Raw genomic sequence first — 27,316 nt, 5'->3', positions numbered from 1 at the left:
AACTTTTTATTTAGGCTGCTGGACACAGACCAAAGCTGTGGTTTTTCCTAGCTGTCTAGCTCCCAGACTGACTCTCACAGTGGGTGCCTAGTGTCACTGTAATGGGTTTCTCGAAGTCCTGGCCTGGACTAGACAGTTACAGATCAGAGTGAAATGCCGACTATATTACACATAGCTTAACTTTTTTCACAGCAATTTTGAAAAAGTCTCTTTAAAGCACACTTTAAAAAAGCTGCAGTGGAAAATGTCTCGTGTGCAAGGCAGTAAGTACCTGCTATGTCTTTTGCTATTTGCCCACAGTCACAGACAAAATTAAACATTGTTATTGTTATTATTTAATTACCTTGTGCCAAGCAACATCTGCTAAGCCCAGGGTCCAGTTGCACTGACTATTCTACACAGCTATTTTCAGGTGTAGGGCCTAATATGTAAGTTATGAACCACAGTAACTGGGAGAAACTGATGGAAAGGCAGAAAAGCATTTGTTTAGCCTGAGAACAAGTTGGGTAGGAGGATTGAGCCTCCCTCCCCTCCTCTGCTGGGAAGTCATTGAAGGTGTCTGGTATATCAGAAGCCATTTTAAGGAGCCAAATTTCTTTTCCATATTCACTGGGACAGAAATAAGTGATATCCCACTCATTTGTGTTACTAAACGCTGAGAACAGGCTCTCTCTTATCTCTAGATGCAAAGCTGGGCTGGGCCTACACAGACACAAAACAAGGGAGGCACACCTGGACACTGCAAGAGAAGTCAGATTTCCAAATGTCTTTTCATTCTGAGCTAGAACGAAGTGGAAGTGCATTGGTGAGTGAGCTGAACCACCTTGCAGGAGGCTCACATCTCACTCTTGAGATTAGCACACCCCTGCATAAGGTGCAAATGATATTGAACTGGGAAGAGTTTGGCTGCATGAGAACACAAGGTAGTGTGACTGGGACATGGTAGCTGGATGGCAAAAGTCAACGATGACACTTGTGATGGTCTGGAGTCAGCCCAGAGGCCCATTTTCCATGATGAGGAACTCATGTGCTGTCATCCAGTGGTGGGAAATTAGAAAAGAGAGCCCTAGGAAAGGATCTGGACAGCAGTGCTGTAACACAGGACTGAGACACACGAGTAGCCTTTAGAATAACACAGTTTTCCTTGATTTTCAGTAAAGATTTATTTCTGGTTTTAATTGAGGAAGAAACTGACTTTTATCCATACTAAGCCAAACCAAGACCATGGGCAGGTATTATCCAAAATGTGTAAATTAGGAGACACTAATATTTATAGGGACCTCTGGCAGTGTATGGCTTCACCTCAGTGTTTGACACCAAAAAATTATTCGGTCGGTGTAATTGCATCACACCCGTGTCAGGGTTTGAGCTGCTTATTTATATAAGTAGTGTGGACTCATTCCCACGGTGTCCTTTCCTAAGAAGACCTCGGAATGTTTGCCAAGTCCTGCACAGTGCAAACCTCATACTGTCCCAGGAATTAGTTATTATAACTTGGTGGTTGTATTTAGACATTTTTGTAAAAGGATTTTCTTCAAATCTAAAGCCCACTTACGGGTCATTGTTCCTCAAATGTGCACCTGACTGTGTTGTAAGGAGCCTGTTGTCATCTGTCCTTCCCCTTTCCAGGGCCCATGACCTAGCTGGGCACAAGCGCCCAGGTGCCCGGGATGCTATTGTGCCTCTCATGAGCTGTGTGAGAGGAGGTGACGCTGTTGCTCTGGAGTGACAGCAGCGAGAGTGGTGCGTGGCCTGGCATACCAGGAGCATGTACGTCCTCCCTGTGCGTGAGGGTGCTGGGGGCAGGACTACTTCACCAGCTCCCTTTGGGGTAGGTGGCTTGGCATCAGCCCTGATACTCACCTGCATGGGGGTATTGGGTCCTCCCTTAATTAGTCGTGGCCTGTGGTCATTGACACGCTCTTGGCCACTAAAATGAGAAGATGAAAAGACTAAAAAAAAAGAAAAGCTGTGTTCTAACATTGACCTTGATCTAACCGGGAGGTGCCAATCACAGCGAGAATGACTGTCATAATAATCATCGCCTGCACATCGGGGACCTCAGGACCAGTGGAAAGGCAGGCAGCACAACTCACAGCCTCTGCAGCTTCATCCCGCGGTAGGTTAGAGGAAGCCCCCGAGCCTGGAGCAAGGGAATTTAGGTTTTCCTTCCCACCATTTGCTTGCGTTCTGGTCTGAGGAATTACCTCTTCCATGGGGCCTTACTGAGCTTCACCCCTCAGTAACTGCACAAATATCTTCTCTGTCCCTCCTCTGCTTGCACTGACCCTGTCCTCCAGCAGCCTCGGCCGGCTGTGCCCAAGCTCCCCTGCAGCCTTGCACCCGGGGCACCACGCCAAGATACCCTGGCTCTGGGGGTCCCTTGTGGGGGCTCCCGCTCCCTCTCCCCAAAACCCCTTCTTTGTTCTGTGCTTTCATTCCCTATTCAAGTGATCACCTCGGTGTGATGCTGTCTCTCTCCTTCCCTGACTCTGCAGGAATCAGCAGTAGCTTCCCTCTCCATCTGCCACTGCAGAAGGCTCCTGGGCTGCGCTCTGCCCTTCCCCCAGTATTTGTAGGTCTCTCCCTCCCTCGTCACCCTCTCTCCCCCCTCCACCTCCTGCAAAAGTCCTCAAGAGTCAGCTGTCACTTGTTTTTCTTTTCTCCTGGCTCCTGTAGCATGGTCACATCTGACTTGCCTGCGCTATTCCTCCGTGGCTGGGGGAAAACTGGCCAACTTTCGCCTGGTGTCAGTTTAGCAGCCTGGGCCTCCTCCTCCTCCTCCTCCCTCGGGGTTGTGGAAGCCATTGCCACACTGTCTCCCCTCCCTTCTCATCATGGCTGGGCTGCAGCTGGCGTGACTGGTTTGAGCAAATCTGGGGCCCCCCGTGAGGCTGCTCAAATGAGTTTGCCTCCCCCTCCCCTCCCCCTGTCCCTGCATGGCTCAAGAGGGTCTGTGTGACTTTTCCCCCTTTCCCCCTCCCCTCGGCAGGGAGGAAGGACAGTCCGAGCCAGAGATGGAGAGGGGAACACTGATGGTGGTGGATGGGGAGCTCACGGCTATTGTGGGGGGCAGGCAGCACCTCCCGAGATAAAGCAAGGGTTTTCCGAGGCCCCCTCACTGCAGCTGGGAAGGTGCCTGCTGCCTTTTGGGGCTTGGCCAGAACAAAGCACTGGTGGCTCCACCAGCACACCAAGGACGAGCAGATATCTCTGCCACTGGGCTCCAGCCCACCCTGGCCATCCCACAGCCCCAGCCCTGTACTGCCCAGCTGGGACCGACGGGGTCCCCCAGTCCTTAATGAATTGACCCTTTCCTGCTTTCCTGCTTATCCTTTTACGATTGCCCTGGGGCATGGTTCATTTTACTCCCTCCTTTAATGAGTCAAAGGGGTCCAGTTGGAGGCTTTCCAAGACTAAGCTTCCTGCGTTTCTTTACCCTTTCCACAAGCTTAATGAATATGCCACCAGAAAGCTCATTAGATGTAATGTCAGTTCTATTTCTGGTGCTCCCTCTTGGAGAAGCTGTCCTGCGCTGGCAGGGAGATGAACCCAATGAGAGTCACAAACAAATACCAAACCCCTCCTGTCACTTCTTTTCTGTCCTTCCCTTTTTCATGCTTAAACAAGACAGAGGGAAGATTCACAAGCCTTCTTAACTTCTCCTCTCACCGTTCATTTACTTGAGACTCTTTTCCCTCTCAGCCCCTCGGACTAAAACCAGTAGCCTGGGCTTTTTGCTCCTGTTGCTGCCCTGGCTGCTGCTGTGGCAGGGGGGCAGTGGCAGTGGTGTGTGGCAGAGAGGTGAGAAGTGCAGGGCTGTGAGGTGGAAGTGGAGCCTCTAAAGACTGTTGCAAACCACGGCGCTTCTGGGAAGCAATCAGCCCTGTTTACTGCAGGTGAATCAGAGCTCCATGACTGGTGAGTCACTGGAGTATTTGACATGTCAGAGCGGTGGAAAATGATTCACTGAAGGTTTGATCTCTGGAGAGTAGGGTTTTTCCCCTACCAAGGAAATCTGGGATTGTTTCAGGGTTTGTTTGGGTCCTCCCCTCCCTTCCGGGGAAACAGGCATTCAGAGAGGCAGACAGGCAGAGTAGAGGGGGGTAAAAAGGAAATTCAAAGATGCAATTAGTGGGTTGGGAACAGTTCCCTCCCACTGCCCGTCCTTGGCTATTGCTTCTCACATATATGAGAGTTGTAACTAGTCGCCAGGAAGGGAGAAGCAGATGAAGGGAGAGGATGTGGTTACTCTGCGATATACTGTATCTCTGCTAGAAAGTTGCAAAATACATCCTATTTACCTTCTGAGCCCCTTGAACCATACCGAAAGGTGTAGGAGAAAAGTTCTTCTTCTGCCTTTGTATTTCACTTTCTACAGATGTATTTTTCAATGTAACATTATTTTGTCATCTGCATTACGATCATCCGGTGAAGAGGCCTTCTATTTTGGGAATGAGTATTCTCAGCTCTAGGAATCGTGAAATGTAATATGGCTTTTGATGCAGCAGGAGCACTAACGCCCTCATAAAAAATCCTATTTATGTTTGAATTTGAACAAGGTATTACAATGATTTAAAGGGTACAAGTCAGAAGTATGCTAAGATTAGTGGCCTCCTATTGGTCTTAATCTTGTTCCCTTACCATTTTCAAAGATATATTAATAGCTTCAATTTTTAATTTGAATTTTCCTTCCCTGTAAGGTATCATTAAGTTGAAAGGTGCAAATGAATGGCACTGGTAATTTGGTCTGCTTGAATGTCTGTGCCTAGTATGGAGGGTCAGATGTTTCCAAGTTGCTTCCCCATGTGGATATCAGTTATAGAGCAGACTGTGTCCTGTACCTCCAGGAGAAGGCGACAGTGGCCATAAGTCGCCTTTAACTTTCTAGGCTTGCTCTTTCTAGGCTGTTTCAGTGCTGGAACAGTCCCCTGTTACTTTTGTCTACTTTCTTTAGTGTATGTCTCAGGAGACAGCAACACACTTGCTGAGTACAGCCCCTTGGTGTGAGTGCAGGTCACAGGACGGGTCCCCCGTTTGCAGAACGAGGCCGCCCATCTTGAGTGTATGCAGGCAGAAGTGTTGGCTAATACTCTTTTGCAAAGTACCTGCTCTAAAAATGATGCTACCTAGATAATAATAATGGTTTCTTCTTACATTTTGCATTATTATTATTTCATTCTAATTAATACTGTGATGCATAAAAGCTCCTTGCACAATTAAAGTGATGAAGTAATAATATAGAAAATGGGAATCTCTAGAGCTAAGGGACAAAGGGAAGTAGCAATTAGTGGAGCTATCTTTAGCTCTTTGGCCCTTTGCAAGGACAACAGAGAGCTATTTAATATGGGGGTTGGGAAAGTGCTCTTTAAAAAAATCTACTAGAATACTCGTGCACCAAGTTGCTTAGTTCTCCCTAGCATCTATTCGCTTCTAAAATAGCCCTGCATATCTTAGATTTTAAGGTGAAACTGTGTTTTATCCCTCAACCTTGCCTCCTCTGAGGGAGATAGATAGAAACTCTGCTAGGGAGCTCTGCAAGAGATTAACACTACTGATATACTCACCACCATAGCTACCACCTCCTTATTTGTCTAGGAGCATGCTGTGTCTGGCAGCTGGTAAGAAAATAAATAAATAAACCCCAGGAATCAAATTCCTGAGGAATCTGGTCATTTCAAGGTTCCTCTATACATTCACAGGTTTTAAAGGCCAGAAGGGACAATTATATTCTGACCTCTGGTGCAACATAATCCATTGAATTTCTCCTAGTGTTGCCAGCACTCAGCCATATGAAATGAGTTTGTGCTCTTTAAAATCCTCTCCTCAGCTCTAGTCTCTTCTCTTAGACAATCCCCTCTTACCCCTCATGCTCTCCTGTTCAGTACTGCCTGTGTGGGTGAGGGTGTTTTCAGGTCTTCTAACAGCAGCAGCCCTGGAGAAGGATGTATTTTACGTTAAAGAGGTGCAGTGTGATCCCTTTAACCTGTGCTTGTTGCTTCACCTCTGAGCCTTTACATGGCATTTCAGCCTGGCTCCCAGAGGTGGGGATAGCCTCCACAGACATATCACAGATATATCCTGTCTGGGTCCCCTCCACAGATTGGTTTAAGGGCAATGTTTTTTCCCCAGCAGGGAGGAGGGGTGGTACCTCTGCCAAATGGCCAGAGAGCAGTAGCACCACAGCTGGAGGCTGTCTGAGCTGCAGCCATCGTGGCGTGTCTCAATACAGCCTTGGAGGGGGAGAGTTTGTGTCTTTTCCCTTTATTTATTCCTGTGATGGCTGCGATCTGGGGCTGGCCTGCCTGCCACAGGGACAGCGGCAGCCGGTGGCCAGCCTGGCTCATGGATCTGCTCCATGTGGGGCTGGGAGCACATTGGTGTTGGGGGAGCAGGAAACCTCCTCTGGGCCTGGAGTGGGCACAGCTGAAACCCTGCAACAAGCAGAGAACAGTTTCTCGGTGGCTGAAAAGGCTGGGAAGGAGACCTGGGTCGAAATCACTGGAGTGGGTAGAGCAGGGGCAGCCCGCCCTTGGCCCTGAGTCAGAGCAGCCCTCCCGCACACCTGGGCGGAAGAGATGACTGATTCCTGTACAGGGGCCGAGTAACTTGTTTGTTTAGTCAGAGGATCATTACTTCCCCGGGAGGGTGGTCAAAGCCTGGCAGCTGCCTGTAGCCTGGCAGAAGGCTGTTAGCGAAAGGACGGCTGACGTCCCAACATGTCTCGGAGGTGGGCAACCGGCAGCAGCTGCTCTTTGCTCGTGCCCCTGTGCTTGCCACAGCAGTGGTGTTGCATTTACCTCGGTGCAGATGAGGGCTGGGTCTAGCTCCATGTCTGCAAATGTTAAACCAATTCTCGCTTTCAGTTCCTTTGCGATGAATCCCACTTCCACATGGGCTTCGTAGATTTAGCAGGAAAGTCTGAACTGAGATTCTCTTTGTATCCTCAACACTACAGGGGTGAAACATGTAATCTGCCCACTGAATCAGCAAGAGTCACTTCTTGGCCATGCTTTACATCTGCCCTAAACTGTGTGGTTTTTTGGAAAGCAACTTGGTTAGGCATACATTAAGTGAAGATCTGCCTCTCTACCATTCTGAGTGTGCCAGAGCTCCTGCTCCTGCAACTTTACCTGACATCTTCAAATACACGTTGCCACAGAGTTAAAGCCTCACCTCTTAGAGCCGAGTGATCACAAGGGGCTGCTCTTCCTTTTTTTGGTCTGTTTATTTACCCACCTATTCGTTCAGGGCAGATGTCTAGCTATTCTAGCTGGGCAGCAAAGCTTGAAGGCTCAGGCCAGGGAGCAAATAAAAAGAACCCCAACTGTATTATTTCAAAAAAATCTCATGATCTGTTAAGCATGTCTCCCTGTCTGCAGAGGACCCGGCTGGTGCTTTTGGACTGATTGGTTGGCAGGACTGCCATTTCCAACAGTTTTCCAGCCTTCCCACAGGAGCAGTGATGTGGTTTATATATTTCAGTCTGTGCTTCAGCCGGCTGCTGTCTTTAAAATGGCTGAAAGACCCTAGCGTAGGGAGTAGGTGTGCCTAACAATCCCTTCGTGAGGTGCCCTCTTTTCCACAGCTGTGATTCACTTACCATTATAAACAATGCGATAACTTAATTCTGATGGGTTGTTTTAACGTGCTATAAAATATAAATTTAGGCAGCATGTAAAATAAGCTTTTCCTGCCATATGACAGAAACCACAACTGTCTGGCATGGACACATAAGCCAGAACCTGAAAGGAAGCAAAGCACAAAGCCAGACATGATCTTTGATCATATGTTGTTTAAAATTAACAGCACAGATCATAACCACACTTAAATAACACATCTGTCTGGGGGTTAGATAGTAACACACAATATGCTTTTTTAATTCATTATGCATTTGAATCCTTCCCAAGTAACAGGTGGTTTTCTGACAACGCAGCCTGCCAAAAAAGCGCTTGAGAAAGGGCTGGCTGATGGTTATCCTGGGAGGTGAGGTAGCCTGGGTTCCTGGATAGCAACAAGCCCTGGCTCTCTTAACTCTTTTCCTGCTGGTTCTCCATCATCTCCTGCTGTAATTAATGCCCTGCCTGTGTTATGGCACCTGTATTAAAGATGTTGGAGGGGAAGCTGCATCTTGAGGTGGGGCAGCAGAGATGTGGGGTCTGCGCCCCGGGGCCGATGACACGCACCACCCAGGTGGTGTGCTGTGGGTGCCAGCCCGGCTGCTGGCTGGGTTCAAAGGGTGGGACTGGCCTGACTGAACACATGCTTCTTCAGGGGAGGTGTCTGAGCTAATGACCTCAGAGACACTTTATGGCCACCGGAAAGGAAATGGCACCTTTGGAGAGCGATTTGTCCTGGGCTGTAACTGTCTCAAACAGAGGTGGCTGTGCCCACAGGAGGCCTGCTTGTCCCCCCAAACCATGAAGGGGCTGTGATGAGCTTGGATGGCAACGTTTACACTACAGGCAAGGGTTGGAGGGGTGAATCCCGCTCATGCACTGCTCTGGAAAGGCTCAGGCCACCCAACTACATTGACATGGCCATGTTGCCCTCTACCCAGAATATGTCTGAACAAGTTGGGGTCTGCCATGGCAGGCATGCCCCAGGTCTCTGCCAGCTGTCTGCGGACCCCTTCAAGGTGGAGGGAACTTGTTGCTCTGCCAGGCTTGGTGTTCCACCAAACAGTGACCAGCACCCGATCTGGGATAGGAAGTATAAAACCTTCTGCACTTTGGTTTTCCCTTCAAGAGAGGCTGCATAGATGATCCAGCTACAGCATGAGGCAGTGATATGATTAACTGTACCTCATTACACATGACAGCAACCACTAGAGCTTATAAAATTAACCACATCTTTTAAAAAATCTAGCTGCAATGTCTGGAGTCCAACACACGTCCTGCTGCATGACTCCCTGGGGCCCTGCCATGGAGTTTCTGGTGTGGAGCTTCTTGGCTCTCCAAGCTGGTAGGGAGGGAGGGGAATGTGATGTGGCCCCACTTCTCCCCTTGCTTCTTTGAATCCCCTCTGGGCAGACTTTAGGGGATCTGCCTGGCCCTCTGGCAGTCTTGCAAGCTCACAGGAGGGGGAAGAGTCCTGGCCTCAGTCCTTGCATAGTGAGGCGAGCTCAACTCCAGCAGTAGTGGAGATTTGTGTCCCTTCATATACTCCAATTATAACAGTCATTTGTTTTGACCTGTTCCTTCTATAAGCAGCTGCTCTGGGAGGCAGGGGAAGGAGAGACATGACTTCCTCCAGGGCTTGCTCATAGTAGTTCCTATTTTTGGCCAAATAAACTCACCAGAGGGTGAGGGAAAGCCTTTCTCTGTTGCTCGGAGCTCTTTCATCCTCCTACCCCCAGGGCTCAGGGGAAGGTCTTCCTTCGGGTACTTGACACAGGCATGCCTTACCACTGCTGCTTACCACTACCTCCAGACTGGCCAGGCCCGAGGAGCTGAGCTTTGTAAACTGGGAATGGAGCAGAAGACGTTCAGTGTAGCTCCTTTCCTGCATCTAATGACATGTTAGCCGTCAGGGTCCTCCTGGGTCACTTGTCACATACAGTTCAGCTTGAGGTCTGCCCAGAACAGATTTCCAGATCAGTGGCTGCCGCTGCTGAGATGAAGTTTGTTAAAACAAACTTCTCAAACATGCTTTGTGAGGCTAAGTAGAGTCCGTGGATGCACAGGTAGTTAGTTACTGGGAGTTGTGGTATGATTGGATCCTGGCCACCCTGTTAGTCACAAGGAGACTTTGAGAAATCCTGGCACTGAGCAGACAAGCCCTGGGCTCCAGGAGTTGACAAGCCTGTGTCCCGCTTTCTTTTTGCTCTGAATTCCTCCTCCTTCTCACACATTCATCGTACTGCTCTGCTTTGCCCAGTGCCTGGTTAGGGATCAGCACCGGGATTACTTACCACAGCAGAGCTACTAGGGCTCCTAGACTGTGTAAATGACAATGAATGATATGAGATTCTGAAGGCAAAGTGTTTGGGTTTTGGGGCTTTGGTCTGAGCTTTTTGCCTGCTGGGCGAGCAGAGGCTTGCAGATCCTCTGATGTGTATAGTTATAGACAGGAGAGGGGCGCAGTCATCAGCACTACCTAACCACAAAAGTCACTTTTCTCACTGCTTGCAAATTAGGGGACTTTCTAGGAACAGCACCTGTGCAAAATGCACACACACAAAACGTCACCACTCGCAAACGGAACTGGTGGGGATTGCCCGGGCAGCTCCCTGCACTGCTGCCCTGCGGCACCCAAACCGGGGGGGTCCACAAGGAGGGATTTCCCCCAGGTCTAATGCCTGCAACCGCAGGAGGAAGTTGTTCCCCAGCGCTTGTGGAAGAGATGAACCACCTCACCCAAGCGTGAGAAGGCACACGCCTTTAGAAACCTCTGTGCGGGGAGAGACAGAGCTGTCCGAGCAGTGAACCTGGCTGCAGGGGTGCTGGAAAAACAGGGTCCCCCATCAGACAGGTCAAAAGCTGCGTGGTGCCTGGCACGTTTGTGCATGGTGTGTGGTACATGCATGGTGGGTGCCCGCCTGCTTTTGGAGAGGTGCAAAGCGTCTGCAGGCCAGGGGCTCCCCGGGGCCGCTGCCGCCCACCAGCCCGGTGTCGCTGCGCGTCAGCAGAGCGCAGCTGTCAGCCGCCGTCCGGGGGGACCGGGCTGTGTGTTTACATGAGCGATCATATGGTAACCTCTTCCAGCTCGTGGGCAACTCACAGGGTTACCTCATCTGCAGTCAAATTACCTCATCGATGTGAAATGCAGTGAGTGCAAGGCAGGAGCGGGGCAGGCTGCTCTCCGGGGCACGGCTCAGGAAATAAACTTGAAATCTGTTAGTTTTGCAATTATCTCAATTCAAGAGGTCCGTCGTAAATTGGCCAGGTTTGGTTCACAGTATGAGAGGGCCGCGTGGGTGTGTTTGTGTGTGCACCAGTCAGATCCCTGTGCAAGAAGTCAGCTGTGCTGACCCGCAGTCCTGCTCTTTGCAATGCCCGGCTGCCACGCAAAATCCCTGCAGCAGCGCTGGGAGCAGCGGCCAGGATGTTATCCTCCACCACAGGCTGAGACTAAGAGAGCGGAGCACTCTGCATTCTCAGGTTTAAGCATATTTCTTGACCCAGATTGCCCTGTTTCCCCTCTTTAAAAACAAACCAACAAACAATACATGTATAAAGAAAAGATTGCACGTGATGCCTGGGAACATATAATAAATTATCGGTTCCATAGGCAGGGGAGTTTATTAGCCCCTGTCAAGCTATTCACAATGTAAAGGACATACTGACCTAGAATGATCTCTTCCTTCCAATCAGCATTTAAACTGTAACAGGAGGAGAGCCAGTATTTGTGCATTGGTAAGGTTAACCCTTTGGGCTACCCTTGCAGATATTTACCCTAGGATTTTATGAACAATCCCAACCCTGGCAGGCCGTATTTATTTCTAATCAACCCTTTTATTAATCAAGGAAGCTGTGAACTGGAAGCCACCCCTTCTGAAAACAAACATGTTTTAAATTCTTTAGAGCATGTCTGCACGTATGTGTTTGTGTGTGTGTATGTATGTATTTTTCTTTTCTCCCAGGCTATTTATCATGTCCAGTTGGACACATCGTGTGAGCACAGCTGCTCTTATCTGGCATGGGGTAGCATATTAAAGGGAAGATTAAGATTACCATTTTGCTTTATTTTGTTTCTCAAAGCTTGATATGCATAGCCAGAACCTCTGTGTGTGTGTGAATGCAGAATAACAGTTGTAACTGGCGTTCGTACACGGTGTCTCCAGGCACTAGGTAAGGCACATCTGGAGTTTGCAGCATCCTGGAGATAGTTGTTTGAATCCCAGGAGCACAGGTCGGGCTGGGAATGGGGGGCTGGTATCCATGGTGAGGCTCCCTATCTCACAGTGCCAGGTGTGTGCGTGTGCGTTACTTCTTGGAAAGGCAATCCTCAGGGGGGAAAGAGAGAAACCAGGAGAGAGGTAATTAGGAGCTACCTTGCACAACTGAGCCAGCTCATCAGGGATAGGTATGGGAAGGACAACGCTGGGAGCAGGTGACGTGTGCAGAGGGTTCATGCAGCCTGCCAGCGGCCATGCTGGCTCTCATCTTTTTCTTTCTTCTTTTTCTTTCTTCTTTTTCTTCTTCTTCTTTTCCTTTTCCTTTTTTTTCCACTTTCTTTTCATTTATTTTCTTTTTTTTTTCTCCTCCCTCCCTCTCTTTCTGTGTAGTAGCAGGAAGGGAAAGAGGCATAAGGGTGGAAAATGGAGCTTCTGAAATAATTCCAGAAGGCTCTGTTTGACAGCATCAGTGCTAGTTGTTCTCTATCTTGAAACAAGATCCATATTCGGATCAATAGAGATTTGTGGGGGGGGAAGCGTTCCCTTTTATTTCTTTGTCAACTCAATGTGGCAGAGCTGCTGAAAAACACATGCTTTGAAAGCTACTAGCATGAGACTAGTTATTAAAACAAACCTTTTCTGCCTGTGCTTTGTACACTCCAGCTATTTCCATACACAGACCTAGAGCATGGCTGAACACAGACCTACGCTGCTCCAGCCCCACATATTGAAGAACGTGTCTCTTTCACTTGTGGAATTTCGGAGCCTCTCAAAACCTGCCTCAGCTTCCCAGCATCCCACAGCCCAACAGCAACTTGGTGCTACCTTAAGCTCCCAGCAAAAATTGGGTGAATATGGCTCATAATCCAAGCTTAAGTGGATTTATGGGGAGAAGAGACAATCCTCCTTCTGTTCTGTGTTTCACAGTGCTGCTTGAAAAGAAAATTGATGCATGATTTTATTAAACCTTCCCTCTGCTCCAAGCCCTACATCATACCAGAAAACGATATGTCCTTGTGGGATGCTGAGCACTGGTCCTTGTGAAGCACCAGGCACCATATAAGATCAAAATCTGATACAGGATCAGACTGGGAAAGGCTTCTCTTAACTAAACTTACTATTTAAGTACTGTTTACTGGTGGCTTTGTCTTGCGTTTTGTCGCTGTCTTCCAGACAAGCAGGATTACGGCTCTGTGTGCTGGGGTGGGCATAAGCCTTCTTTTTGCAGGAACGATTCTGAACTCGAAGAATTATGAGAGGAACCTGCAATTCTCTCATGCAGGTGAAATTAGAGAGAGAAAGATATGACTCATTGGTGGGGTAAATTGAGCCTGCCAGCTGGGCTTCATTCAGCTGAAAAATATGCCCCCATGGCTGCAGAGAAGCCAACCAGAACTAACCAGAGGGGTGCAAATCTTCCAGTCAAACTGCAAATTGGGAACAACAAAACAAATCATTCAGGTAGAAGGCATGCAAAATGCAATTGGTTCTCTTGCGTTTTACCTTGAATGGATTAAATCTGGCACTCAATGCGCAAACCCACAAGTGCTTGAACGGTAGTAAGCTGGCATAAGGCTGGCTATAATTAGAAGTGATATCTGCTCAGAATTAAAGTGCCAAATGTGCCTTCAGGTGTATTCATTCTCCATCTTGCTTTTTAGTCCAGGCCTGACACATTTGGGATTCTTGCCACAGGAACTGTACCAAATGACTCACTCACAGTGGTAGCCGTGTGCTGAAGACTGCATCCTACAGAATCAGTGGGCCTGGAGTTCAACATGATAGGCAAAACCTCAGGAGACTGACATATGGTCACTTGGCTTGAAAAAGCTCCTTCGAACTTGAAAATTTATCTACATTTTTTGTCTTCTTTCTTTCAACCATTTCTACAGTTGATCTTGACTGGTTCCTACCTTATTTCATTCTCCTCTGTCCTCTCATTCTTCCTTCTCTTTAGTCTTGGTGTGCTTGGACAGTCACCATTCTCAAATTCTTCTTATTAACAGCAGGCACTACAAGCTCTCTGTTTTCTCCTGACACCCCAACAGCGTCTGAGGTTTTATAGCCCCTTTGGAGGCTCAGCTGTAAAGACTGGAATGCTTCTATGCTAATTTCCCTCTAGTTGCTCTCTTGGTTGCTGGTGTAATAAGGGACAGACCTGTAAAACCACTTAGAGGCTGGAGAGTTGAGCACTGCAGAGCCTGGCTGCTAGGTCTTCTGGTGGAGTGGGCAGCCATCAATAGGAGGAGGGCAGGTGTTCGGCCTCACCTGCTGGAGCAAGTAACGGAAGGAAGCGCAACACCTCCTGTCTCACGGAGAGGTTTATTTTTCTTTTCCAGAAAAACCTAAGGGTGTTAGGCTGGTATTAGTTTGTTGTACCCCAATATGCTAGGAGGTGGTTGGTGCTGTGTGCAGCCAGACTGAGGATTTCAAAAATGTTCCCATACTATCAACAAAATCTGTCCGAGCAGACATTTGCTCTGTCTGCACTCCAAGTTGGCCAACCTGATTTTAATGTGTTAGACAAAATAAAATGGCAGTTTTCTGCATTTTGTAAGTCCAGTCATCTTTTAACACCTGTTGGTCTTTTAGAAATCATTCTACGGGTTTTGTAGTGTCTTGTGCTGTTGCGCTTGGCATGTCGGGAGCAGAAAGGAAGACCTACTCTTCACACAATTCCCCTCAGATCAGATTGATAATATGTATTGAATGATGTTGCTTAAATCAATGCAAATTGATTGAGGGCCTCAGAGCATCTGGAAGATAACAGGAGAAGAGAGACCAATTTCCTGAAGGAATATTCATGGCCATTTTTACAGTGCTGCACAAATTCTGCCCAAGAGGAAAAACTTGCAGGTCATTTGAGAGGATGACATGCTTTAGATTGAAATTGAGAGCCTGTGTAAGATAAGTAACAATGCTCTGAGTACTGTTATCCCTCTTATTTCTTTTAACCCCCGTAACTGCTAAGAAATTATGTTGACCATCAGGTTATGGTCAGCAGAAAGTCTTAAAGAAAAAAGTCTGCTTGTCTTAATGAGGAAGTGGGGAGGGGAGAAAAGAAGGGAGGGATTTTAATGGAGAAAACAAACATCACCAAAACATGGGGCCATTTATTTTTCAGCTGGATTGTATGCAAAGACAGGGAACCTGGAGGGCCAAGCTGCCCCCACTGAATTTCTGTCCATCTCCTCCATGCTGCTCATAGTCAGAGGCAGCTCACATAGCTGTCTCTGTGATAAAGCTTACAAGCAAATTGAACAGGGTGTCAGGCTGGCTATGAAATATGACAAATTAACAGCCGAGGCTGCTACTGTCCTGGTTACAGACACTTCATTTAGAAGTTATCATGTTACTGGATGCTTTCTGTAATTTGTGATGATACTGATTGTGATAAATTGCAAGATTCAGGTAAAAATTTCAGCCCATTCCTGAAGCTGAATATTAAGGGAGGAAATGGTTGTCAATACTGCGCTACTTAACTTCAGGCCCCGAATGAGAAAAGATCTCACAATAACAATAAAATTCTCAGTCACTGAGCAATGTAATTAAATTAAGCTAATTACATTACAATTAGCAAATCTTTAAATTATTTTTAATGCACTGATTAAACATTATGTGGTAACCATAAAGCTTTTTGAATGGTAATCCTGTTGGGCAAGCATTGACACCAACATGGGGTCATTGCTTGATGCTAGAGTATTTCCTGAAGTAATAAAAAATTGCTTTTAACATATAGCTTGAAAAGGTTTCCATACAAATATTTCTGGCACATAATTTTTTCACTTCCTTCCCTTTACCTTGATGGTTGATAATGGAAAAATAAATGCTCCACATTCCAGTCCACTCCATTTGTAGCAGGGATTATTTGCATCTTCGTTAGATTGTTTGTTTTTTTAAAGCTGGCAGTTATGTTGAAGGACACAAAGAAGTCAATATTGGGGGATTCACTAGGGGTTTATGCAACATTCCTCCTCACTTCTATAGGAATCCCTGTGAGAAAATGTTGGGGAACTTGGCTCCTTGCAAGTTCTGTATCTCAAATGTAGCTGCATCTCACACCAGATGAAAGACAGAAATTAGGCATGTTAAACATAACCGGAAGGAAATTAGGAAGCTGAGTGTAAAGTTCCCTGAAACCCATCTTCAGCTCCTGTCAGGCACTTAGATTGTGCAGGTCCTTCAGTCTTTGCTATTAAAATTCCCGAGGTATCTAATGCCTTTTCAGAGCATGCCTAACCTGTGCTTCTGCCTTGACCAGGCTGTGCAGTGGGGTACTCACATTTAAATCAGATTAGAAACCATGGTTATCCACTTATCTTGTTGCAGTGCTCAGCCTCACAAGGACAATTTGAATCCACCTGCTGCGCTCTGCCAGATCTGGTCCTTCTTTGACCATTAGGCCAAATCTTTCTTCTTTCTTATCATGTATCATCTTTCTTATTCAACATATATATATATATAATTCCTACAAAGCATGACTGCTTTGTAAAGAGAAGGGAAGGGTGGTCTTTCCACCTCAAATGCCTTATCAACAGTGTGAGTGAGAGCTTTCTGCACAGAGAAGTAAATCTCTTCTGGCAGAAAAGGGGACAGGGCGCTTTGGGTGGGACTATTCAGCCATTACAAAAGATGGAGGATTTCAGTGACATGGGTTCTTTTTCTGACCACCCTGTGTGACCCTGCTCAGTTCTGCAGGAAAGAGGCAACTTTTGGAAAGAGGCATGCAAATCGGGAAAATGCACAATGTAAAATAACTACGGTCTAGAGAGAAGAGGGATTTTAATTGCACCCCTATCACCCATCCTCAGAGTTTTCCTAGAGATAGGCTGCGATGGCTCCTTGCTCAGTCTGCTGCTTTTAAAGCGCAGGGTCAGAGCTATTGCAGATCAGGGCCAAATGCTGTGATCTTAAAAAGCCTGTGCCCCAGCTGTGCAATGCCCCTGTCTGCTGGATGAGGCGAGGGTGAAGGGGAGGAATCAGTGCATCCCCAAACTCTGCCTGTCCTGCACAGCAGCACTTGCTCAGCTGATCCCTGCCGAACCAGAGATGGGCTGCCCCCAGCACTGTGCCCAGACCGTACTAGCTCAGCCCTAGGGAGAGAACTGGGCTTTTTGCTCTATGTCAGCTTTACTGATGTAAAGCACCTACCCAGCTCCTGGGACATGAGATATTATCTCTGCAGGGCTCTCTGCTTCTTGTAGTAGATGTATCTGCTCCCCTGCTGTTAGCTCCAGGCTCTCTCGTATGGCAAGCGCCAAGGCACATACATAGACACGTGTCGTAGCTTGTTTTGTTGGATCTGGTCCTTGCTGCTTAGGGACCACATGTAATTTGTTCATGCACCTTGAGCTCTGCAGGTGACTCAGGAGTGTGGGACTGGCCTCTACCTGCATTTGGCATCAGCGAAAGGCAGCCATTCCCTGCAGACAAATTGATGTGCTGCCGCCACACTAAATAGACCAAAAGGAAATGGCTGAGATGGAGGAGCTGAAAACAGAGCGTACTTAAAACTGCGAACATTTGGGGCTTTTTTCTTCTTTAAAATTTTGCAAAATTGCTCTGTCAGCACTGAATAATTATTTTTAAAAAAAAAAGAATTGAAAAATGTGTTATTTTACATCTTTCAAGTAAACAGAGCAATGGCTCAGCACTGTGTGTGGAGTGGCCTGCAGTCCTTGTTTTGTTTGTGTGGGACCTCGAACAACTGCTGTGTTTATTTTTTCCTGATAATCTCTCTAATAGCATGGAAAAAGAAGGCACAGACTGTGCTTTTTTTTTTTTTAGAATTGAAATAATTTGTGTTTCTTTTCTGCGGAATGATTTTCCCAACCATAATACCGCACGTTGAGTGTATCTGGAAAGGATGCCGCGTTGTTCGATGAACTGAATTGTGCACACAGTTGGAGACTCTGACAGTGCCAGCATCAGTGAATGCAAGTTGCATAAAAAAGAGGCAGCATCATTCATGACACTAATGAACAGTCCTTCCTCGTCTATCAAAGAAATCTTTCCCAGGGATAACGATTCTCCCAGCATTTTCTTAGCCATAAAAGAAGAGATTGTGTTGGGTCTTTGGTTCTGTATGAAACTATCAGGAGGATTCTTAGGCTGGGAACAGAAATCAATGTTTCTGTGATACTGTATTGGCTAAATACTTAGACCAGAGAAAAAAGATTTTGTTCTGACTGCACAGTGAACTGCTTGTTTTGCTTTGCTGCTACAAGATTGTGAAAATAGTGTGAAATTTAAGGGGACATATTTGATTCTGAGCAAGTCTGCCAGCAAGTTCTAGTCATTTATTGCAATGCGATGTACCTGGTTCAGTCGTATAATCCTACAGCTTTAAGTAACTGTAACTTCATTGATTTCACTGGAATCTCGAGAGTAAAAGGGGAAAATTGGTGTGACACAGCAGTGATTCAGTTTTAATGTATTTCCTCATTCTTCTCAAGGTATTTATTATCCTTTAAGAGACATTCACTTTAAATCTTTCTTATTGCTTGAAAAAAGTCTCCTAAGATATGAACAAAATCAGTACACATAGCAGAAGGGTCTCTGGGGATCTAGTCTACAAAATGATGATTAGACAAGATGTAAACTTGGGCCTTGATCATAACAGCGATTAAGGGTATGATTCTTTCTTTAAAATATTGAAATAAAAGCTGAAGTATACCTGCAGTTTACTCAGAAAAGTATGATTTGCCTTGCATAGCTTTATTAGAATTGCTGAATAAATATGGCCTGTACCTACATATTTATTGGCACCTATCAGTACCTGCTATAGACTAGACCTCAACCCACAATTCCAGCTATTTTATTTCCTTTACTGTGCCCCTTAAACATTTTGAACCTTGCTCCCTGCCCTCTTCATGTATTTCTGTGCAAATCCAAATAATACTTAATAGGCTTCTCCTTCATTCACTCTGTAATGCTCTAATTTTCCAGTACTGAGTGGCTCCAGTGCTGTGAAGTTAGATCCCAATCACGTTCATTTGTGGGTGATTACACCAGTGTTAATGGCCTATGTGTTTGTTCTAAGTTCTAAATGCGGGTGCAATGCCTTTCAGGGAAGAAAACTCATACAGATAGATTTGGAGACTGTGTCCGTGCTTGTGATAGTGACGGTAATGCTTGGGATTATAGCAGGAAAAGAGAGTTTGAAGCTTTGCTTTTAGTTAGAGAGGGAAAATCAGACCTTTTACCATTGATAGCATGTAGTTACCCACCATCTAGCTTTCTCCGCTTCCTCAAGACATGCTAACATCTTTGACAGAGATGGATTTAATAATAAAAAAAACAGAGATCTACGTCATGACTGAACGGTTTGATATGAGTCATTTAAAGAAGTATATTTTAGGACTGAGTATGATTAGGTTATAGGCTACTTTTCTTTAAAGTAAATTTGTTACATACTGTTCATTAGTATCAGGCACGGTGCTTTTGTCATTGGAGGAAATCTCTTTAAAGGACCAGAGCAAATCCCTCACATTGGTGAAGTATCTGTAATTCCTGATCTCCCACGCATGACTGATTTCTACAGGAGTGAAGCTTTTGTGATCCACGCATTAGCAATAACCAGCTACAGCTACAGTAATTAAACACTTTAAATCTACCACCCTATATAGATCCACTTTGATTGCTTTCTTTCTAACTGTTCTTGTTAGTGGGCTCCAGAAATTAACACTTTGGTAGAAACTGGAAAAGACAGGTTGTGCTTTCCCTGATTTCTGCTGTATAATGGACCCTGTTAGAAAACAAGCCATTTATTGGCACTGAGTTTGCATTAATACAGTAATGATATTTATCCTTTCAATCACTGCAAATTGCAAAGTGTGATGCCAATTCAAGCAGAGATACTATTTGGTGCTATTTTGCCGGCAAGTTTCTATTAGTTCATTGGGTTTAACAGAATTAGAGGACTGCTTTGAGAAAAAAGTATGAAGCATCACCCTGTGGGTAACTCACATTGGTAGACTAGCAGTTTGTTTCAAGTTGTGCCTTCATTCACTGACCAGTAAAGGCAATTGCTACAACTGGAAGGCTATTGACTCATGACATAGGACATTTTTGTTGAAGCCGATTCTCAAGATTTTGTCTGTCTGATCTGTTGCATCATAAGCCTAACTAAAAATTATTGTTACCCTTCTACAGGTCTGGTAGTTTTGCAGATCAGCTTCTTGTTTAGAGGAGAAATCAAGCGTTCAGTCTCTAATATGTTTGTTTACAAAAGACACATAAGTCTTATCTTTCTCAGTCTCTCACAGGAATGTGAAAGCTTAAAAAGCACTTTTTTTTCTTTGTTCCCAAACCCTGAGCTTTTCACCTGGGAAACCCTTCTAGGTCAAAGCTCCTCCTCTGAGACCATATGACCTTTAAAGGTGGGCTTGAACCTTTTTTTATGCAGCTGCTCTGCAATACAAATGAACCTCAAAGCTTTAGCAGCCAGACAAAGAAGAGGTCTTTAACCCACACAGTTTCTGTAAGGGAGGTCATTTATGCTTAAATGACCCCTAATGGGCAAGTGATGAGTACTGTTCAGCACAACAATATTAATGGGCAGGCAGGAGCACAGAGCAAGGGGTAGGGTGGATGTTTGCACGTTTCCATACCTTACAAAGCAAAAAGGGGTGGGCAAACTTACCTACTTCTTTCCCAAAGAACGGCCAATAGCATCTGAGTCCTTCAAAAGCAATGTTGCTTTTGTCAGTTTATTTCAATGAAATGAAAAGGTTTCTAAATTCACATTTAATTAGATAAGTTTAGATTTATTTGGATTGTATAGCCCGGGTGATATGAAGGTGAGGAGAAGTAGAAAATCTACTTTATTTCCAATGATCTGATGTCCATTTCCATGGAAACAGAAATGGAAGCAGGAACCAAACATAAGCAGTCACAGCCCTGGTTAATTGCCCATGGCTGCTTTCTGTTTCCACTTCTATAGTGCTGAACTCTATGTTTTCTACTGACCCCATTACTATAAAACAGTGTGTGTGATAGGGGACTGGTGAGGGGAGACTGGGCACCGGAATGCGGAGAGGGGAAAGATCTGAGAGGCAGCGTGCAAGCTCTCCAGGCTGACCAGTGAAGAAATCTCCTTGAAGATTTTTTTTACTTAACTGGAAAAAAAAGAGGAGCAACATCAGCAAAACTAATTTTAATTAAGTTATTGCTATGAGCCTTGTGATAAAACAACTCTTAATGATGATCAGTGTAAATCTGGAATTGTTCCATGGAAGTCAATGGCAATCTAACAGGTATTAAGAACAGACTCAGACTCTGGCATTTAATGAAAAACAACAAAAAAATATTAACAGAAAGTGTGTTTCTGTGGTCACTGCGGCAGTGACAAAAGTAGTATAAGGAGTCAGATTTTCTTGATTTGGCAAGCTCTGATAGGTCTACCATGCCACAGAAATCTAAAGGTAGGCCACTGTATTCAATGATAAAATAAAAATAGAGTATGGGAAACAAACCACAAGCAAATATGTTTCCAGGCTGTGAAACTCTTGTATTTGTTCATTAAAGTAATTGCGCACTTCTGCACTCTCAAATTTGGCCTAAAACCAGGAGCAGAAAATAACATTAAAAACAATACTCCCTGTTCTTGTTGTTTCCAAAACCAGACCCCCCAACAGGAAGCAATGCTCCCCAGAGGTTCAGCTTCATGGAAACCAAACCAGATCTTAGGCATTTTGAGGTTTACCCATCTCTTGTAATCATGCTGGCGTCTGTCCTGTAACAGATTTCTTGCTGATATAGAACAGCTCGTTCTAACCTAACTAAGCTATAAATTAACAAAGACTGCTGTATGGAAGAGTTTGAAAAGGCTTGTATGAAAAAGGAGGTTTGTGGGGTTTTTGTCTCAAATGTTTTGTGGACAAAAACCTGAAAATAATCCATCATTGCCCTTCAATATGGAAAATAAAGAAGGAGAAAACTGGAGTGAAGAAAAAAGGTCTGTGTTATAAAGTAGATGCCCTTAAGCTTTGGGACCAGGTAGGCTCAAAGCATAGCGCCTTCTTCCTCCTGGTCCCACGTCCCACCACTATTTAGTGACAGTCTTCAAACACTCAGTGCCAGCCGTGTGTCTCCCTTTCTGCAATGCCCTTCCGGGTAGATGCTACCTTCTTTTGCGTGTTAAACTTTGATCCACTAACTAGAGGGAGGTGACGATGGAGTTGTCCATCAGAATATCCCAACAGCAAGCATCAAAAGAACAATGGCCAAAGAAGTACAAACCTTTACAAACACCATTTCATCAGGATATACTGCAGTATTGAAACACACTTGCATTTTCTTCCTCAAATAAATCCTTCCCTCCATTTTAATAGTGCCTGGGATATCACGGAAAGCATGTGTGGATTTTAAGCTGGGCAATTTCTTCATAGCTTTTGTAAAAGCTTTCCTGATTGTCTAATGTTATATTGCTTGATAGATAGAGCAAGAATTGTTTCAGGTGTGCAGAGTCAAAAGATCAGGTGTAAGTGGTGAGGGGCGTCTGACTACAGCTGGAGTGTGCACTGGCCAGATGGCTGTCGTGGAAGGAGGTGGAAACCCGGGGATTTCTAATGATGAGAAGCTCTGAAGGAGTCCTGGGACACAAAAGCGCTAAGGTTTCTGAGAGATTTAGCTATCAGCCTCCATGCCGCTAGTGCAGGACATTCTCACACATACAATTGCATATTATGGCATGGCATAGCCTTACAATCTGTGGCACATGCACAAAATTAAAGTTGGAGCAAAATTGTCAGCTCAAAAACAGTGCCCATATTTTGAAATCACACTTAGTAAAGTCTGACTGAGGAAGAGTAAAGAGCACTGGTTTTACTGATTTCCAGAATTTCTAAAACATCCAGCTTAAATCCTACGCTAGCTTTTACTAAAAGTTTATACTTATAGAAAATAAGACCATAGAGAAAAGTGTAGTGTGCCAGAAACTTCATTCTCCATTTGCTCACACCTTGTATAACCATACTGACTTGGTGGTGGTTTCTCACCCTTTTTCACAAATGTAAAGACTGTTCACGGCATAAGATAAAGGAAAGTCAGGCTCAGTAGGTAAATAACGTAATTCTGTGCTATACTTTGCAGCAGAGAAATATCAGTTGCATACGGCTTTCTGTAGATTTTGATGATCCTAGGTAAAGTGCAGCTCTGACAAGTTATGACCGTCACATTCCCATCTAGGCTGACTGAGGTGGAGGTAGGGGTTGTGCTCTGTGCAGCACATGCCCCCTGCACCTGACACTTCATCAGATACATCCAACCCTTTTTTGCCTACGGCTTTGCTCAACAGACACATTCGCAGGTCACCAGTCCAAAGTAAAGGCACATGATACGTTCACTGTGGTCAGATATCTGTTGCACTTCAAATGTCAAACACTATGGTTGTAGCTTTGGGGTTGATTATGCCTAGAACAGATTGGGATTCACTGACAATGCATGGTCCTTCCTCACATGCTCAATGGCCATTTTGTATGGTTGCTGCAGGTAACAGTTGATAAGTATACAAATTCCTTATTTTTTTCTACTTGAGTTGAAATCCTGGAAGAAAGAAAAAAAAAAAAAACCCAAAAAAACCCACCACACCAAAATGGAGGGCTACCAAATATTGGACTTTTCCATGGGAAACTGTATGTAGCATCTGGTACCTAATCTGGAAAGCCCATCAAGGTATGCAATCTGTCTGAGTTTGTGGGAAGAATGGCACAAAAAAAAAAAAAAAAAAGTGCTGAGGTTGTAAAGACTAAACCCTGGAATTCCTGTGAGTGGGAAGGTACGACCTAGAGAGTTACTTGACTTCATACATACTCATCAAATATTAGAGTCCTAAAATACCTTGTCTCTTAGTGGCCAAGCACTTAAGATGTTATTGAACTTTAGACTGTAATACTCACACATATAATAAGAGGCCATATTGAATGAGTCTATTTTTTCATTTTTTCACAGTAGCTGCTTCTGCTTTGTTCTGTCATATTAAAGGACAGGAAGACTTTCAGAGCAGTAGAGCTCCCAAAACAGGAGAGTGACTTGATTTCAAAGTGAAGAGCAGGTAACTGCCAGTACAGGAGCCTGCAGGTTAATTGGGTATCCTGACCCAGACAAAACCCAGAAGAGAGAGCAGTTCAGTTCTTTCATTTTGTACAGGAAAAATTGCTGTTTGTGTTACATGGAGTTCAGTTTAATCAGCCCTGTGAGCTACTGTTGTATCATGAAGTGGTCACCACTTCCCAGGAAGGAGGAGGAGTATTATGAAGGAGACCCATGAGAATTAAAAGATGGTAACTTCAAAAAAAGAGTTAAGTTTATGATTTCCAAAGGCACCAGATTAGCAGCACAGGAAATGGCCTCCTTTATTTAATCATACCTAAGTGCTTTGAGATTCTTATTCCTTTTATCTTGATGACTAGCACATCTCCACAATGGGCATAGCATCTGCTGGGGCATCTATGTAGGAGAGAGAGGGGTCAAGCCTTAGGTAAACCCAGCCAGGCCTGTCAGCAGCAGGAAGAAGATAAGTGCAGTGCTGCTCCTCCACCACTGTTTCCCCTATCTACACATCTTGAGGTCAGCCTAGGAGAAAAAAATGCAAAGGAAGGTGCTTTAAGTGGTGTGCTGTAGCAGATTTGCAGGTGAAGAGCTAACATAAAATGAGACATAGTGCTACCTAAACACTTTGAGATGAATGTTGATGGTCTTCCTTTGGACTAGGCAGTTTCAGAGGACTGTGAAAAAATAGATACATGGGATGCCATAAGTATGGCCCATGCTGTACTATCCACCCGCTATCTCCATAGCCATCTGCGGACAGTCTGCTAAGACCAAGTACCTACCTGACATCTGAATCTCAGACTCTTTTGGAGGGGACACTCCAGCCATGCCAAGAGATGTGCCTACAGACTTGTAGTCTAAAGATATAGTGGGGATTCAAGCTGGCACTCAAAATCACTTGATAGGATCGCCAAGATCTGTGGTCAGAGCCCTTAGCTTCTGGCATACTTCTGGTAGAGTTAGATGGTGCTGGCACACTCCAAGCGAGGTTGTTAGTGTTTGATCCTGTATCAGATACTACTGTTAATTCATAGAGAACAGCTCAAAAGTGGTGCCAGACTGATGGTCAGAGTGGTGTCACCACAGTGACACCTAGATTAACAGAAACTTAGATGGGTGTAAGAGAGCTATGAATTACCTGCACTCCAGTCCTTTGGAGCTGAGTTCAGGGACAGTGCATATTTCTTGGTTCCACTGGTGTGAAGATGTTTTCCATTAATGCAGTGGGGTTTTTTTTTTTGTCTGGTTTTTTTTTTTCCCACAACTGGGTGAGCATAAGGAAGGAGGGAATAATCTTGGGGGGATAAAAGAGAGCTGGAGTTGTATATAGGAATACATTTTTAGGTAAGGTAAAAATGTGATGTCAACTCTTTATCTTCCAGGAGTGGTTAATGGGTCTCACCTACACATTTTCTTCAAAAGATCTTGCTGACATATTTACTTCTGGCAGAAGCTGCCCTGCATTTGGAAATGCACCTATTTGTTCCTTTCTCCCTTTCCACCTTGCCTTGTCAGTCTCCTTGTGAACTGCCTCCAGCCCCTGTTCCTGGAGCAGGTCAGAACTTGTTGCTCTCACCTCTCCTCTCACCTCTTCTGCCCCTGGAAGCTTGAGGAGCCGTTGTAAGCACGCTGTTGCTTTTCAGGTCTGTATGAGAGTGGATCTCACTCAAGGTGCCTATACCCAAGTGTGGATTTTTCAAAAAAGCAGCAGCTTTGGGCTGTCTGCTTTGCTGTGTAGCTGGTCAAGGACAAAAAAAAAAAAAAAGGTAGGTGTGTTTGTGGCTCTTGCTTAATTTCCTCACCCTCAATGGCTATTAATGGCATGAAACAAAAAACTAGATACTCTCTGATCTGCTCTTTGTGCAGAGCTTCAGGTTTCTCAATTCTTGACCAAGAGGCAAGAAAAAACCAGAAAGAGCAGAGTAGACTGGAGGCAGTCCATTGGATAAAACAGGATCAAACAATTGTATGCACAAAATCCTGCCAATTGGCCCCCTCATAAACAAGAATGTCTTTATAAAATGCTCAGCAGTGGCAGTTACTCATGTAAGAATGCATGGCATTCGGATCATATAGATATGCACATCTCTATGCATCCCATTAGTTGTTGCTAATTCTTTCTCAGCCTATGGGGCTAATGACTAACTCCAGATCAGTAAAATCTTAGTTCCCTGTTGGCAGATTTCCTTTATTACAAGTGCTTCTATTCCTATGGGTTATCAAAATGATTCCAACACCCCATAATTAGATCTCATGTCAGCCTAATATATGTGAATTTGCCCTATCGATTTAGTCTGCAACGTCATTAGCTCTGAGTCAAGTCAGTCTGTTCTCAGATAACACATTGGATAGACAGGAAACACTTAGGGCCAAATCTTGTTGCAGAACTGGCTTGGTGGCTTGAAAATAAAAACACATGGGAAAGCTCCTCCTTGATAAGGACCTTAATCACAGCTGCATCACTAACATTTTACCACTAATTTTTTCTACCACCTTTGTAGGCAGAGAACTTTGTCCCAGGAACTATGTCATGAAATTACATACAAATTTCTTGGAGACAGGAGACACAGAAGTGGCCTGAACAGCATTCTGATCTCAAGCCTCAGCAAGATGACTCTTCACAGAGTCATGACAGACATGTTAAGAAAGACCATCTCCATGAAGGCTTCACACTCAGACCTGGATGACATCCACCTGGGGAATCCAAATGGTCATTCATCTCCAGGATCCTGAAAAAAAAAAAAAGCAGCATCTTCCTGAGGAGGCAGTCCATAAGTAGTAAATATAGACTTTGTATATGGAGGCAACAGTGGGAAGACACCAGAACAGGTTTGCTTGCCTCCAAGAATAGGAGCTTCTTCAAGGAGGCTCAGGTCCAGCATTGTTATTGGATTATTTTTCTCCTGCTGAGCCCTGTATTGTGCCTTTCCAGTAGCTCCCCTGATTTCTAGGGTAATCTGAAAGATCAAAAAGAGACAAAGACAAGATCATTCTCCAGCTCTGTACTGGCCAAGACAGTTTTGGCTGACAGATTTAGTACAGATGGTCATCAGCCTCTGATCCAGCTCCTGGACTGCCTGGACCTGATCTCACAGCCCTGCAGCCAGATACTCTGTCCAGACCCAGAGTCACTGCACCTGACGACACTGCTGTTGCTTGGCTGAGTAGCACTGAGAGACACAGATCCCTACATCTGTAGGGATCCTGACACAGTGTAGAAAAACACAGGAGGAAATATATTTGTCCAAGTGGAGAAAGTTTTCTTTACAGGCAGTCCAAAATTGACTGATTTGACCTTGCTACCAAAGACATTCCTCTGTATTTAAAACAAGCTGCCTTTGTTCGTCTTGGTTTGAACAGATTTGCATATGCCACCTGCTTATTTAATTATTCTTGGTCTTTTCTGAGAGCTCTTGCCCAGCA

The 27,316-nt window shown here is 45.1% G+C and overlaps 1 long non-coding RNA gene across 3 annotated transcripts in view; it reads left to right on the top strand.

Moving 5' to 3' along the window:
- LOC135312303 (uncharacterized) overlaps positions 1–25,657 on the top strand; it is a 30,785-nt gene extending 5,128 nt beyond the window's left edge. For 2 of the 3 annotated variants that reach the window (XR_010371871.1, XR_010371869.1), the window contains 2 exons: positions 23,379–23,515; positions 25,537–25,657. This is a non-coding gene — a long non-coding RNA (uncharacterized LOC135312303). The other variant, XR_010371870.1, reaches the window with a different exon arrangement.
- The last annotated feature ends 1,659 nt before the right edge of the window (positions 25,658–27,316 follow it).

The sequence above is a fragment of the Phalacrocorax carbo genome, chromosome 2 (assembly GCF_963921805.1).
Source record: "Phalacrocorax carbo chromosome 2, bPhaCar2.1, whole genome shotgun sequence".
Taxonomy (NCBI): Eukaryota; Metazoa; Chordata; class Aves; order Suliformes; family Phalacrocoracidae; genus Phalacrocorax; species Phalacrocorax carbo.
This window is presented reverse-complemented; position numbering and strand designations above follow the sequence as displayed.